This window comes from Prionailurus bengalensis, chromosome B4 (genome assembly GCF_016509475.1).
Source record: "Prionailurus bengalensis isolate Pbe53 chromosome B4, Fcat_Pben_1.1_paternal_pri, whole genome shotgun sequence".
In the NCBI taxonomy this organism is placed as follows: domain Eukaryota; kingdom Metazoa; phylum Chordata; class Mammalia; order Carnivora; family Felidae; genus Prionailurus; species Prionailurus bengalensis.
In genome coordinates this window covers 61,951,911-61,965,338 of record NC_057358.1, presented here as the reverse complement: position 1 = coordinate 61,965,338, position 13,428 = coordinate 61,951,911, and the positions used below count along the sequence as shown (strand labels likewise).

The window sequence follows — 13,428 nt, the reverse complement described above, 5'->3', positions numbered from 1 at the left end:
GCAAGCAGGACTTGACATCTGGAAGGTTATAAACTAACAGCTCTGCTTGGAGAATGGGAGGGCTGGAGGACAACGGGAGGGAGAGTTGTTGAGCCCCGGACGACAGAGCTCAGCTTGGTGGGGAACAAAGGTGCTCACCAGCGCCATCTCCCTCACCCATCCCCCAGCAAAAATCCCAAAGGGAACCGGTTCCTGTCAGGGAACTTGCTTGCACTGCGTAAACACGCAAGGCTGTGCTTCTGCGGATCCATCCCTCTGGCGGGTCTAACTCCCTCCCAGTGCCACAGGGCCCTTCCTGAAGCGGATCTCCAAGGAAAAGAGACCTGAGCCTGCCCCTCCCGCCCCTGTGCACCTTGCCGATCCACCCCAGCTAATACACCAGATCCCCAGCACCACAAGCCTGGCAGTGTGCAAGTAGCCCAGATGGGCCACGCCACCCCACAGTGAATCCCGTCCCTAGGATAGGGGAAGAGAAGGTTCACACCAGTCTGACTGTGGCCCCAGCGGTGGGCTGAGGGCAGACATCAGGTCTGACTGCGGCCCTCCCACCAACACAAGTTATTCAAGACAGCACAGGGGAAGTGCACCGCAGTTCAGCACCACTAAGGGACTATCCAAAATGACGAAACGGAAAAATTCCCCTCAAAAAAACCTCCAGGAAATAACGACAGTTAATGAACTGATCAAAAACAATTTAAACAATACAACGGAAAGTGAATTTAGAATAATAGTCATAAAATTAATCGCTGGGCTTGAAAACAGTATAAAGGACAGCAGAGAATCTACTGCTACAGAGATCAAGGAACTAAGTAACAGCCAGGAGGAGCTAAAAAATGCTATTAATGAGCTGCAAAATAAAATGGAGACAACCACGGCTCGGACTGAAGAGGCAGAGGAGAGAATAGGTGAACTAGAAGATAAAATTATGGAAAAAGAAGAGGTTGAGAAAAAGAGATAAAAAAAATCCAGGAGTATGAGGGGAAAATTAGAGAAATAAGTGATGCATTAAAGAGAAATAATATACGCATAATTGGTATTTCAGAGGAGGAAGACAGAGGGAAACGTGCTGAAGGTATACTTGAAGAAATAATAGCTGAGAACTTCCCTGATCTGGGGAAGGAAAAAGACACTGAAATCCAAGAGGCACAGAGAACTCCCTTCAGACATAACTTGAATCGATCTTCTGCACGACATATCATAGTGAAACTGGCAAAATACAAGGATAAAGAGAAAATTCTGAAAGCAGCTAGAGATAAACGTGCTCTAACATATAAAGGGAGACCTATAAGACTCGTGACCGATCTCTCTACTGAAACTTGGCAGGCCAGAAAGGAATGGCAGGAGATCTTCAATGTGATGAACAGAAAAGATGTGCAGCTGAGAATCCTTTATCCAGCAAGTCTGTCATTTAGAATAGAACGAGAGATAAAGGTCTTCCCAAACAAACAAAAACTGAAGGAATACATCACCACTAAACCAGCCCTACAAGATCCTGAGGGGGATCCTGTGAGACAAAGTACCAGAGACATGGCTACAAGCATGAAACCTACGGACATCACAATGACTCTAAACCCATATCTTTCTATAATAACACTGAATGTAAATGGATTAAATGCACCAACCAAAAGACATAGGGTATCAGAATGGATAAAAAAACAAGACCCATCTATTTGCTATCTACAAGAGACTCATTTTAGACCTGAGGACACCTTCAGATTGAGAGTGAGGGGATGGAGAACTATTTATCACGCCACTGGAAGTCAAAAGAAAGCTGGAGTAGCCATACTTATATCAGACAAACTAGACTTTAAATTAAAGGCTGTAACAAGAGATGAAGAAGGGCATTACATAATAATCACAGGGTGTATCCATCAGGAAGAGCTAACAATTATAAATGTCTATGCACCGAATACTGGAGCCCCCAAATATATAAAACAATTACTCACAAATATAAGCAACCTTATTGATAAGAATGTGGTAATTGCAGGGGACTTTAACACTCCACTTACAGAAATGGGTAGATCATCTAGACACATGGTCAATAAAGAAACAAGGGCCCTGAATGATACATTGGATCAGATGGACTTGACAGATATATTTAGAACTCTGCATCCCAAAGCAACAGAATATACTTTCTTCTCGAGTGCACATGGAACATTCTCCAAGATAGATCACATACTGGGTCACAAAACAGCCCTTCATAAGTACAGAAGAATTGAAATCATACCATGCATACTTTCAGACCACAATGCTATGAAGCTTGAAATCAGCCACAGGAAAAAGTCTGGAAAACCTCCAAAAGCATGGAGGTTAAAGAACACCCTGCTAAAGAATGAGTGGGTCAACCAGGCAATTAAAGAAGAAATTAAAAAATATATGGAAACAAACGAAAATGAAAATACAACAATCCAAACACTTTGGGATGCAGCGAAGGCAGTCCTGAGAGGAAAATACATTGCAATCCAGGCCTATCTCAAGAAACAAGAAAAAGCCCAAATACAAAATCTAACAGCACACCTAAAGGAAATAGAAGCAGAACAGCAAAGATAGCCTAAACCCAGCAGAAGAAGAGAAATAATAAAGATCAGAGCAGAAATAAACAATATAGAATCTAAAAAAACTGTAGAGCAGATCAACGAAACCAAGAGTTGGTTTTTTGAAAAAATAAACAGAATTGATAAACCTCTAGCCAGGCTTCTCAAAAAGAAAAGGGAGATGACCCAAATAGATAAAATCATGAATGAAAATGGAATTATTACAACCAATTCCTCAGAGATACAAGCAATTATCAGGGAATACTATGAAAAATTATATGCCAACAAACTGAACCACCTGGAAGAAATGGACAAATTCCGAAACACCCACACACTTTCAAAACTCAATCAGGAGGAAATAGAAAGCTTGAACAGACCCATAACCAGTGAAGAAATGGAATCAGTTATCAAAAATCTCCCAAAAAATAAGAGTCCAGGACCAGATGGCTTCCCAGGGGAGTTCTACCAGATGTTTAAAGCAGAGATAATACCTATCCTTCTCAAGCTATTCCAAAAAATAGAAAGGGAAGGAAAACTTCCAGACTCATTCTATGAAGCCAGGATTACTTTGATTCCTAAACCAGACAGAAACCCAGTAAAAAAAGAGAACTACAGGCCAATATCCCTGATGAATATGGATGCTAAAATTCTCAATAAGGTACTAGCAAATCGAATTCAACAGCATATAAAAAGAATTATTCACCATGATCAAGTGGATTCATTCCTGGGATGCAGGGCTGGTTCAACATTCACAAATCAATCAACGTGATACATCACATTAATAAAAGAAAAGATAAGAACCATATGATCCTGTCAATCGCAGGAAAGGCATTTGACAAAATTCAGCAACATTTCTTAATAAAAACCCTCGAACAGGTCGGGATAGAAGGAACATACTTAAACATCATAAAAGCCATTTATGAAAAGCCCACAGCCAACATCATCCTCAATGGGGAAAAACTGAGAGCTTTTTCCCTGAGATCAGGAACACGATAGGGATGTCCACTCTCTCTGCTGTTGTTTAACATAGTGTTGGAAGTTCTAGCATCAGCAATAAGACAACAAAAGGAAATCAAAGGCATCAAAATTGGCAAAGATAAAGTTAAGCTTTCACTTTTTGCAGATGACATGATATTATACATGGAAAATCCGATAGACTCCACCAAAGTCTGCTAGAACTGATACATGAATTTAGCAAAGTTGCAGGATACAAAATCAATGTACAGAAATCAGTTGCATTCTTATACACTAATAATGAAGCAACAGAAAGACAAATAAAGAAACTGATCCCATTCACAATTGCACCAAGAAACATAAAATACCTAGGGATAAATCTAACCAAAGAAGTAAAAGATCTGTATGCTGAAAACTATAGAAAGCTTATGAAGGAAATTGAAGAAGATATAAAGAAATGGAAAAACATTCCATGCTCATGGATTGGAAGAATAAATATTTTCAGAATGTCAATACTACCCAAAGCTATCTACACATTCAATGCAATCCCAATCAAAATTGCACCAGCATTCTTCTCGAAACTAGAACAAGCAATCCTAAAATTCATATGGAACCACAAAAGGCCCCGAATAGCCAAAGGAATTTTGAAGAAGAAGACCAAAGTGGGAGGCATCACAATCCCAGACTTTAGCTTCTACTACAAAGCTGTAATCATCAAGACAGCATGGTATTGGCACAAAAACAGACACATAGACCAATGGAATAGAATAGAAACCCCAGAACTAGACCCACAAACGTATGGCCAACTCATCTTTGACAAAGCAGGAAAGAACATCCAATGGAACAAAGACAGTCTCTTTAACAAATGGTGTTGGGAGAACTGGACAGCAACATGCAGAAGATTGAAACTAGACCACTTTCTCACACCATTCACAAAAATAAACTCAAAATGGATAAAGGACCTGAATGTGAGACAGGAAACCATCAAAACCCTAGAGGAGAAAGCAGGAAAAGACCTCTTTGACCTCAGCCGTAGCAATTTCTTACTCGACACATCCCCAAAGGCAAGGGAGTTAAAAGCAAAAATGAACTACTGGGACCTTATGAAGATAAAAAGCTTCTGCACAGGAAAGGAAACAACCAACAAAACTAAAAGGCAACCAATGGAATGGGAAAAGATATTTGCAAATGACATATCAGACAAACAGCTAGTATCCAAAATGTATAAAGAGCTCACCAAACTCCACACCCGAAAAACAAATAACTCAGTGAAGAAATGGGCAGAAAACATGAATAGACACTTCTCTAAAGAAGATATCCAGATGGCCAACAGGCACATGAAAAGATGCTTAACGTCACTCCTCATCAGGGAAATACAAATCAAAACCACACTCAGATATCACCTCACGCCAGACAGAGTGGCCAAAATGAACAAATCAGGAGACTATAGATGCTGGAGAGGATGTGGAGAAACGGGAACCCTCTTGCACTGTTGGTGGGAATGCAAACTGGTGCAGCCGCTCTGGAAAACAGTGTGGAGGTTCCTCAAAAAATTAAAAATAGACCTACCCTATGACCCAGCAATAGCACTGCTAGGAATTTACCCAAGGGATACAGGAGTACTGATGCATAGGGGCACTTGTACCCCAATGTTTATAGCAGCGCTCTCAACAATAGCCAAATTATGGAAAGAGCCTAAATGCCCATCAACTGATGAATGGATAAAGAAATTGTGGTTTATATACACAATGGAGTACTACGTGGCAACGATAAAGAATGAAATATGGCCTTTTGTAGCAACGTGGACGGAACTGGAGAGTGTGATGCTAAGTGAAATAAGCTATACAGAGAAAGACAGATACCATATGTTTTCACTCTTATATGGATCTGAGAAACTTAACAGAAACCCATGGGGGAGGGGGAGGAAAAAAAAAAAAGAGGTTAGAGTGGGAGAGAGCCAAAGCTTAAGAGACTCTTAAAAACTGAGAACAAACTGAGGGTTGATGGGGGGTGGGAGGGAGGAGAGGGTGGGTGATGGGTATTGAGGAGGGCACCTTTTGGGATGAGCACTGGGTGTTGTATGGAAACCAATTTGACAATAAATTTCATATATTGAAAAAAAATTTTGGCTTTGCTAGCAGCTTTATTTCATTGTGACTTTGATTTACATTTCTTTCCTGGCTAATAACGTCAACTGCTTTTAAAATTTACTTACTGGTTATTTGTACACATTATTTTGTAAAGTGTTCAACTTTTTTGTTGATTAAGAACTTTTACTGTTTGTCCTTTTATTATAAAGTTGTATGGTTTCTTTATATATTCTAAATGCCAGCCTTGTGAATATTTTTTCTAGACTAGTCTACTCATTTTTTGTAATGGCATCTTTTGTTGTGTGCACGTTTTTCATTTTGGTAAAATGTAAATATTCTTACATTATTGGCTCACTGCTTTCTGTGTTCTTCCTGATAAACCATTGCTTACACCAAAGTGGTAACTATGTTCTCCTATGTTTTCCTTTAAGCTCTACTTAATTTTTGAGTGTGGTATAAAAAAGCAGTCAAGTTTCTTTTTCCATAAGGATACTTAGCGGTTCCAGCACTATGTGTTAAAAAGCCACTCTTTCCCCTATTGGATTGCTTTGGCACCTTTGCAGAAAATCAAATGTCTGTGTAGGTGTGTGTTTATTTTGGAGGCTTATCTTTTATACATTGTTCTCTCTCTCTCTGGTTTGGCCAATACCATACTCTCTTTAGTACTGCACTTGTGCAGTAAGTCTTGAAATCAGATAATGTAAATCCTACAACTTAGTACTTTTGCAGGCTTGCTTTGAATATTCTAGGTTCTTTGAGCTCTGTACATTTTTTATAACCAGCTTTTGTGTTTCTACAAAAAAATCCTGCTAGATTTGTGACCTGGATTATGTTGAGTCTAGAGATTAATTTGACAAGAATTATTATCTTTATGATAATAAGTATTCTAACTTATGAATATGGGGTATTTCTCCATTTATTTGGGTCTTCTTTATATTTGGTCAGCAATATTGTATTCTTTACAGTGATAACATTCTGCATATCTTTTGTTAAATTTATTCCTAAATGATTTGTGTTACTTGATACTATTGTAAATGGAATGTTAATTTAATTTTCAATTATTTTCTCTTGGTATATAAAAATAAAATTGATTTTTATATTTTAACTTGTATTCTATGAACTTTATAATTCACTTATTAGTACTATAAATCGTTTTGTAAGTTCCTTAGGATTTTCTATATAGTCAATGATGTCATCTGAAAACGCATCAGGTTTGCTTCTTCCTTTCCAATCTGTATGCTGGATTTCTTTCCCTTCTGCTATTATAATTTTGGAATCACATTATTATACTTAATGAGTAGTGATGAGATTGGACATCCTGATCATAAGGGGGAAATTAATTTTACCATTATGTATAATCTTGTACGTATATATACTATACATATCTTCATACACACACACACACACATATACAAAGTTGTGCAGTTTTTGTAATTGCCTTTCATTAGATCGAGGAGTTTCATTTTTTTACTTAATTGCTGAGAGTTTTTATCATGAGTAGTTGCTGAATTAACTAAATAATTTTTCTGCAACTACTGAAATGGTAATATGTTCTTTACTCCTTTGTTTAGTTAATAGGGCAAGTTCTGCGAATCAATTTTCAAACATTTAATCGATATTGCATTCCTGAGATAAATCCCATGAGGGATTTGCTCGTGGATTTGCTCAAGAACTATTTTGTTAAGAAATTTTATGTTTATGTTAATGAGATATATTGGCCTGTAATTTTCTTTCTTTCTCCCCTCTTTTTGGTAATATCTTTTTCAGTTATACTAAGATTTTACTGGCAGATTGATTTCCTCAGCAGATGTCCTCTCAAGTATCGATGGTCAGAATTAGGTCCCATGTCCACCCCTATACGAACTACTAACAAGGGGATGGCTCCCGAAGCTTGATTTAGACTAATAATGATATACTCCTGAGAAATGGGTTGCTACTAAAGCTGTGTGGAAGAAATTGAAATCAGAGGTTTATTTGGAGGGAGAAAAGGAACAGCTCTCACAATATATATCACAAAAAATATTACTATCATCTCCTTTGGAGAAGGGGGGAAAAACGGAAGTTTAAGAGGTTAAGTGGCTTGCCAAAGGTACACAGACAGCAAGTAGAAGATTCAGAATTATGGCATAATAAAAACAGTATTACTCTAGATGTCAAGAAATGTGTGATAACTTAGTTATATCATGAAATAACTATGGGACCTGGAGCTATTCACTGAAACTCTCTGGAGCTCAGTTTCCCCCCTTCAGAATTAAGCTCTAAAATGAGCTCTACGAATCACAAATTTTATAGTTAGAGAGACATTACCATATCATGCTCCCCAAATTTGTATTGAATTGATTATGAACCACTTGTGACTTGAAATATCAGGAAGTGGATGGCAGTATCAATTGTATTGAAACAGAAAGCTACTAAAATATTGGTTTTGTATAAGAAACGTGGAGCAAGAGGAGCTAGTTTGGAAGCTGAGTTTACACAGTATTCTGTCTTCATTTTCTTTTTAAAAGATCTTACGATTCTCATATTTCTAAATTTTCTACTACTTTGCAATTCAATGAATATAAAGAATTAAAGCATTGAGATTTAAAATTACAGAGGAGACATTATCATAATGGAAAGAATATAAGCATATCTGAGTTTTAATGTTGGTTCTGTCTTTGACTAGAGGAGTAAGGACAAATCACTTGAGCTCTTGGCTCTCAGATTCTTCATCAGAAGAGGAGTAAGAGAGTCTGGTAAAGATAAAGACTTATCTCCCCAAGCTGCATGGAATGTGTGGCATAATATATGTAAAACTAATAGCAAAATATGTGTACCTAGGAGGTATTCAAAAATTATTCATCCTTCCAATTTTGCTTATGAATGATGTTGACAAATGTGCTTCATGACAAAGTGGATATTTCTGAGCTTGTCTGGACAACTTAGAATACAGACCTTTGGTTAATAAAGATTTTGGTAAAAACTGAGATACTCCCAAGAATCCAGAAATGGACCCACAAATGTATGGCCAACTAATCTTCGACAAAGCAGGAAAGAATATCCAATGGAATAAAGACAGTCTCTTCAGCAAGTGGTGCTGGGAAAACTGGACAGTGACATGGAGAAAAATCAACCTGGGCCACTTTCTTACACCATACACAAAAATAAACTCAAAATGAATGAAAGACCTCAATGTAAGACAGGAAGCCATCAAAATTCTAGAGGAGAAAGCAGGCAAAAACCTCGTTGATCTTGGCTGCAGCAACTTCTTACTCAACATGTCTCTGGAGGCAAGGGAAACAAAGGCAAAAATGAACTACTGGGACCTCATCAAAATAAAAAGCTTCTGCACAGCAAAGGAAACAATCAGCAAAACTAAAAGGCAACCGATGGAATGGGAGAAGATATTTGCAAATGACGTATAAGATAAAGGGTTAGTATCCAAAATGTATAAAGAACTTATCAAACTCAACACCCAAAATCAAATAATCCAGTGAAGAAATGGACAAAAGACAAGAATAGGCACTTCTCCAAAGAAGATATCCAGATGGCCAACCGACACATGAAAAAATGCTCAACATCACTCATCATCAGGGAAATACAAATGAAAACCACAATGATATACCACCTCACCCCTGTCAGAATGGCTAACATTAACAACTCAGGCAACAACAGATGTCAGCGAGGATGCGGAGAAAGAGGATCTCTTTTGCACTGCTGGTAGGAATGCAAGCTGGTGCAGCCACTCTGGAATACAGTATTGAGGTTCCTCAAAAAATTAAAAATAGACCTACCCTATGACCCAGCAGTAGCACTGCTAGGAATTTACCCAAGGGATACAGGAGTATTGATGCATAGGGGTACTTGTTTATAGCAGCACTCCCAACCAATGTTTATAGCAATATAAACCCAATGTTTATAGCAGCACTCTCAACAATAGCCAAATTGTGGAAAAAGCCTAAATGTCCATCAACTGATGAATGGATAAAGAAATTGTGGTTTATATACACAATGGAGTACTACGTGGCAACGATAAAGAATGAAATATGGCCTTTTGTAGCAACGTGGATGGAACTGGAGAGTGTGATGCTAAGTGAAATAAGCCATACAGAGAAAGACAGATACCATATGTGTTCACTCTTATGTGGATCCTGAGAAACTTAACAGAAACCCATGGGGGAGGGGAAGGAAAAAAAATGAGGTTAGAGTGGGAGAGAGCCCAAGCATAAGAGACTCTTAAAAACAGAACAAACTGAGGGTTGGTGGGGGGTGGGAGGGAGGGAAGGGTAGGTGATGGGCATTGAAGAGGGCATCTTTTGGGATGAGCACTGGGTGTTGTATGGAAACCAATTTGACAATAAATTTCATATATTAAAAAAAATAATAAAAATAATAAAAAAATAGAACGACCCTACAATCCAGCAATTGCACTACTAGGTATTTATCCAAGGGATACAGGTATGCTGTTTCAAAGATGACACATGCACCCCAATGCTTATTGCAGCACTATCAACAATAAACAAAGTATGGAAAGAGCCCAAATGGCCATCAATGGATGAATGGATAAAGAGGATGTGGTATATATATATACAATGGGGTATTACTTGGTAATCAAAAAGAATGAAATCTTGCCATTTGCATCTATGTGGATGGAACTAGAGGGTATTATGGTGAGTGAAATTAGTCAGTCAGAGAAAGACAAATATCATATGACTTCACTCATATGTGGACTTTAAGACACAGAACAGATGAACATAAGGGAAGGGAAGAAAAATAATATAAAAACAGGGAGAAGGACAAAATCATAAAAGACTCTTAAATATGGAGAACAAACTGAGGGTAATTGGAGGGGTTGTGGGGGGGTGGGCTAAATGGTAAGTGGCATTACGGAATCTACTCCTGAAATCATTGTTGTACTATATGCTAACTAATTTGGATGTAAATTAAAAAAAATAAAATTAAAAGAAAAAAAAAAACCTGAGATACTCCTTTCTAAGCCTAAAATTGATCCATAAATAAAAGGATTAAGTGGGGGATCTGTAGCAATTGGAATTGCATGCTCATGGTCTTATGTACCATGTTTCAGTCCCACTGCATCCTGATCCCAACCCTGAGATGAATACATATCAAAAAAAATTTTCAGTGGATTCTGATGTTGGCCTTTCATTGTTAGGAGTACTTTCAGCTGTAACAGAAAATCCAGCTAACAACGCTTTGAGTAAAAAGAGCATCTCTTCTCCCATAACAAGAAATATGTGGCAGTTAGTGTTGGTTCAGCCATTCAAAGCCATCAGATTTGGCATTTCTGAAGTTTTCTTGACTTTATATTCATTTTTATGGGACAACTGCTGCTGTTTCAGGCATCCGGTTCATGTTTAAGTCTTGAAGAGGCTGTACCAACTGTCCTCTTTATCAATGAAGCACAAGTTTCCTAGATGTTCCTCAACACACTTCTGCTTCAGTCTCTTTGGCCAGAAGGGAGCTATAAGGGAGGCTGGATAAATCAGTTTATGTGCTCTAGCTACTACGGAAGGGGCAAAATTAATTCATAATGGATATGGACTAACCAAACAACCGCAAATGTTCCCACTTCCCTTAGCAGGCATTTAAAAATTTCTTCCTTAATTAGACACAGTCAGAAATTTACTACAGAAGGATTTCCATAGTAGTGGGGGAAAAATAATTCTATCTTAAAGATTAAGATCCCAAGTAATCGTTAGAGCAAACCTTAACCCTATATGTAGTAACTGATTTTAGGAATCTGGGAAGGCTAATTAATATCTTCCCTAATTCTTCTTCATCCACTAATTTATGCTTGAATTTCCTGTTTCATCCTTAATAACCCTTCTTTCTAACTAAAACATACAGAGCATCTCTGAGGGAACAGTGGTAGACGCTAACCAGAATTTTGCAATTACCTATGAAGTGAGGAGCTACAAGTAGATTTTTAAGAGGATTAAGGAAACCATTAAGGTCCTGAAGGGGGTAGAGTGTGGGAACCAAAGACAAATTTCATCCCCTTGACAATTTTGTCCAGCACTAATTCTTTTATGTAACTCATCATAATGTTTTATATATTATCTATTCCTCTAGTAGCCAATAGTTGAATTAGATTCTCTGATTTACTTATTTATTTTTTGCAAAAGGGTAAATACCAACCAATACATGTTCCATCTCATCTCCCATTACTTTCCTATAGAAACCGACGTGACTTTCCTGGCTAATCTCAAAGTATACTGTGCACTCTCCGCTTCTACATCATTGCCCAGAGTATGTCCCACCCAGAATGCCCTCACTGACCACTGAAATCTTGCTCATTGGTCAGCGCCATTTAAAAATACTCCCTTCATTGTTCATCCCTTTCGGCATACATAGTTTGGAGTTTCTCTCTGTGGCACTAACCATATCCTACCTGGTACGGTGTATGGAGGATATAGTGTTACAGCCTTATTAAATCATGAGGTCCTTTTTCAATGAGATTGAGTCTCATTGATGAGATTTCAATGAGATTGAGTCATCTCTCCAGTACCTTCTATGACAACTCTCTTCCATGACATTATAGGCACTTCATTGTTAGCTTACTTGTTTAATTTTTACTCTGTTTTACTTTATTTGTGAACAAATGTAGAATAAATTGCGGAGCAAATGAGTACAAGCAGCCCAGAGTCCCGGAGTCCCTGCCGGTTCCTGCCGCAGTTCTGCGGTTGCCTGCCTCCTCTTTCCTTTCGACATGACAGATGCCACTGTATCCTTTGCCAAGGACTTCCTGCTGGGTGGAGTGACTATGGCCGTCTCCAAGACCAGGGTAGCGCCCACTGAGTGGGTCAAGCTGCTGCTGCAGGTGCAGCATGTCAGCATTGCAAATCCCCATAGATAAGCAATACAAGGGCATTATGGACTGTGTGGTTCATATCTCCAAGGAGCAGGGAGTCCTGTCCTCCTGGCAGGGTAACTTGGCCAATATATATCATCACATACTTCCCCAACCAGGTTCTCAACTTCACCTTCAAAGATAAACACAAGCAGATCTTCGTGGGTGGTGCGGACAAGAGAACCCAGTTTTGGCATTTCTTTGCCCGGAATCCGGCATCAGGTTCCTTTGCCCAGAATCTGGTAGCTGGGGCCCCATCCTTGTTTTGTGTATCCTCTTGATTTTGCCCTTACCTGCCTAGCAGCTGATGTGGGCAAAGCTGGAGCTGAAAGGGAACCCTGGGGGCCTGGGTGACTGCTTGGTTAAGATATACAAATCTGATGGGATTAAGGGCTACCAAGGCTTTAATGTGTCTGTGCAGGCCACTATCATCTACTGAGCTGCTACTTCGGTGTCTACGACCCTGCAAAGGAATGCTACCAGATCCCTAGGATACTTACATCTTTATCAGATGTATGATCCCACAATCTGTCACAACGGTTGCTGCGTTGACTTCCTTTCCATTTGACACTCTTTGTGGCTAAATGATGATGCAGTCAGGATGCCAAGGAACTGACCTCATGTACACAGGCGTGCTTGACTGCCAGAGGAAGATTGCTCTTGATAAAGGAGCCAAAGCTTTTTCAAAGGGGCATGGTCCAATGTTCTCAGAGTCATGGGTGGTACTTCTGTGCTTGTCTTGTATGATGAAATCAAGGAGTTCACATAAGTTATTTCTTGGTTTCCCCCCTGTGAAAGGCATGTTGTATTATATAACATAGCTTGAGCATTCTTGACGGACTGTTGACTCTTTATCAATGGCAACTATTTACTGGATGAAAATGGGAGTAAATCTGTGCCTTGAAAAATCACTGACCTGAACAAATTTCCCAAATCATCTGGAGTACCATCACCAAGTAGTATGTGTATGTTTCTTGATGAACAGCTCACTTTTGACACT

General features: G+C 38.8%; 1 pseudogene; it reads left to right on the top strand.

Moving 5' to 3' along the window:
• Nucleotides 1-12,287: 12,287 nt before the first annotated feature.
• Nucleotides 12,288-13,197, top strand: LOC122473201 (annotated as a pseudogene).
• Nucleotides 13,198-13,428: the final 231 nt, after the last annotated feature.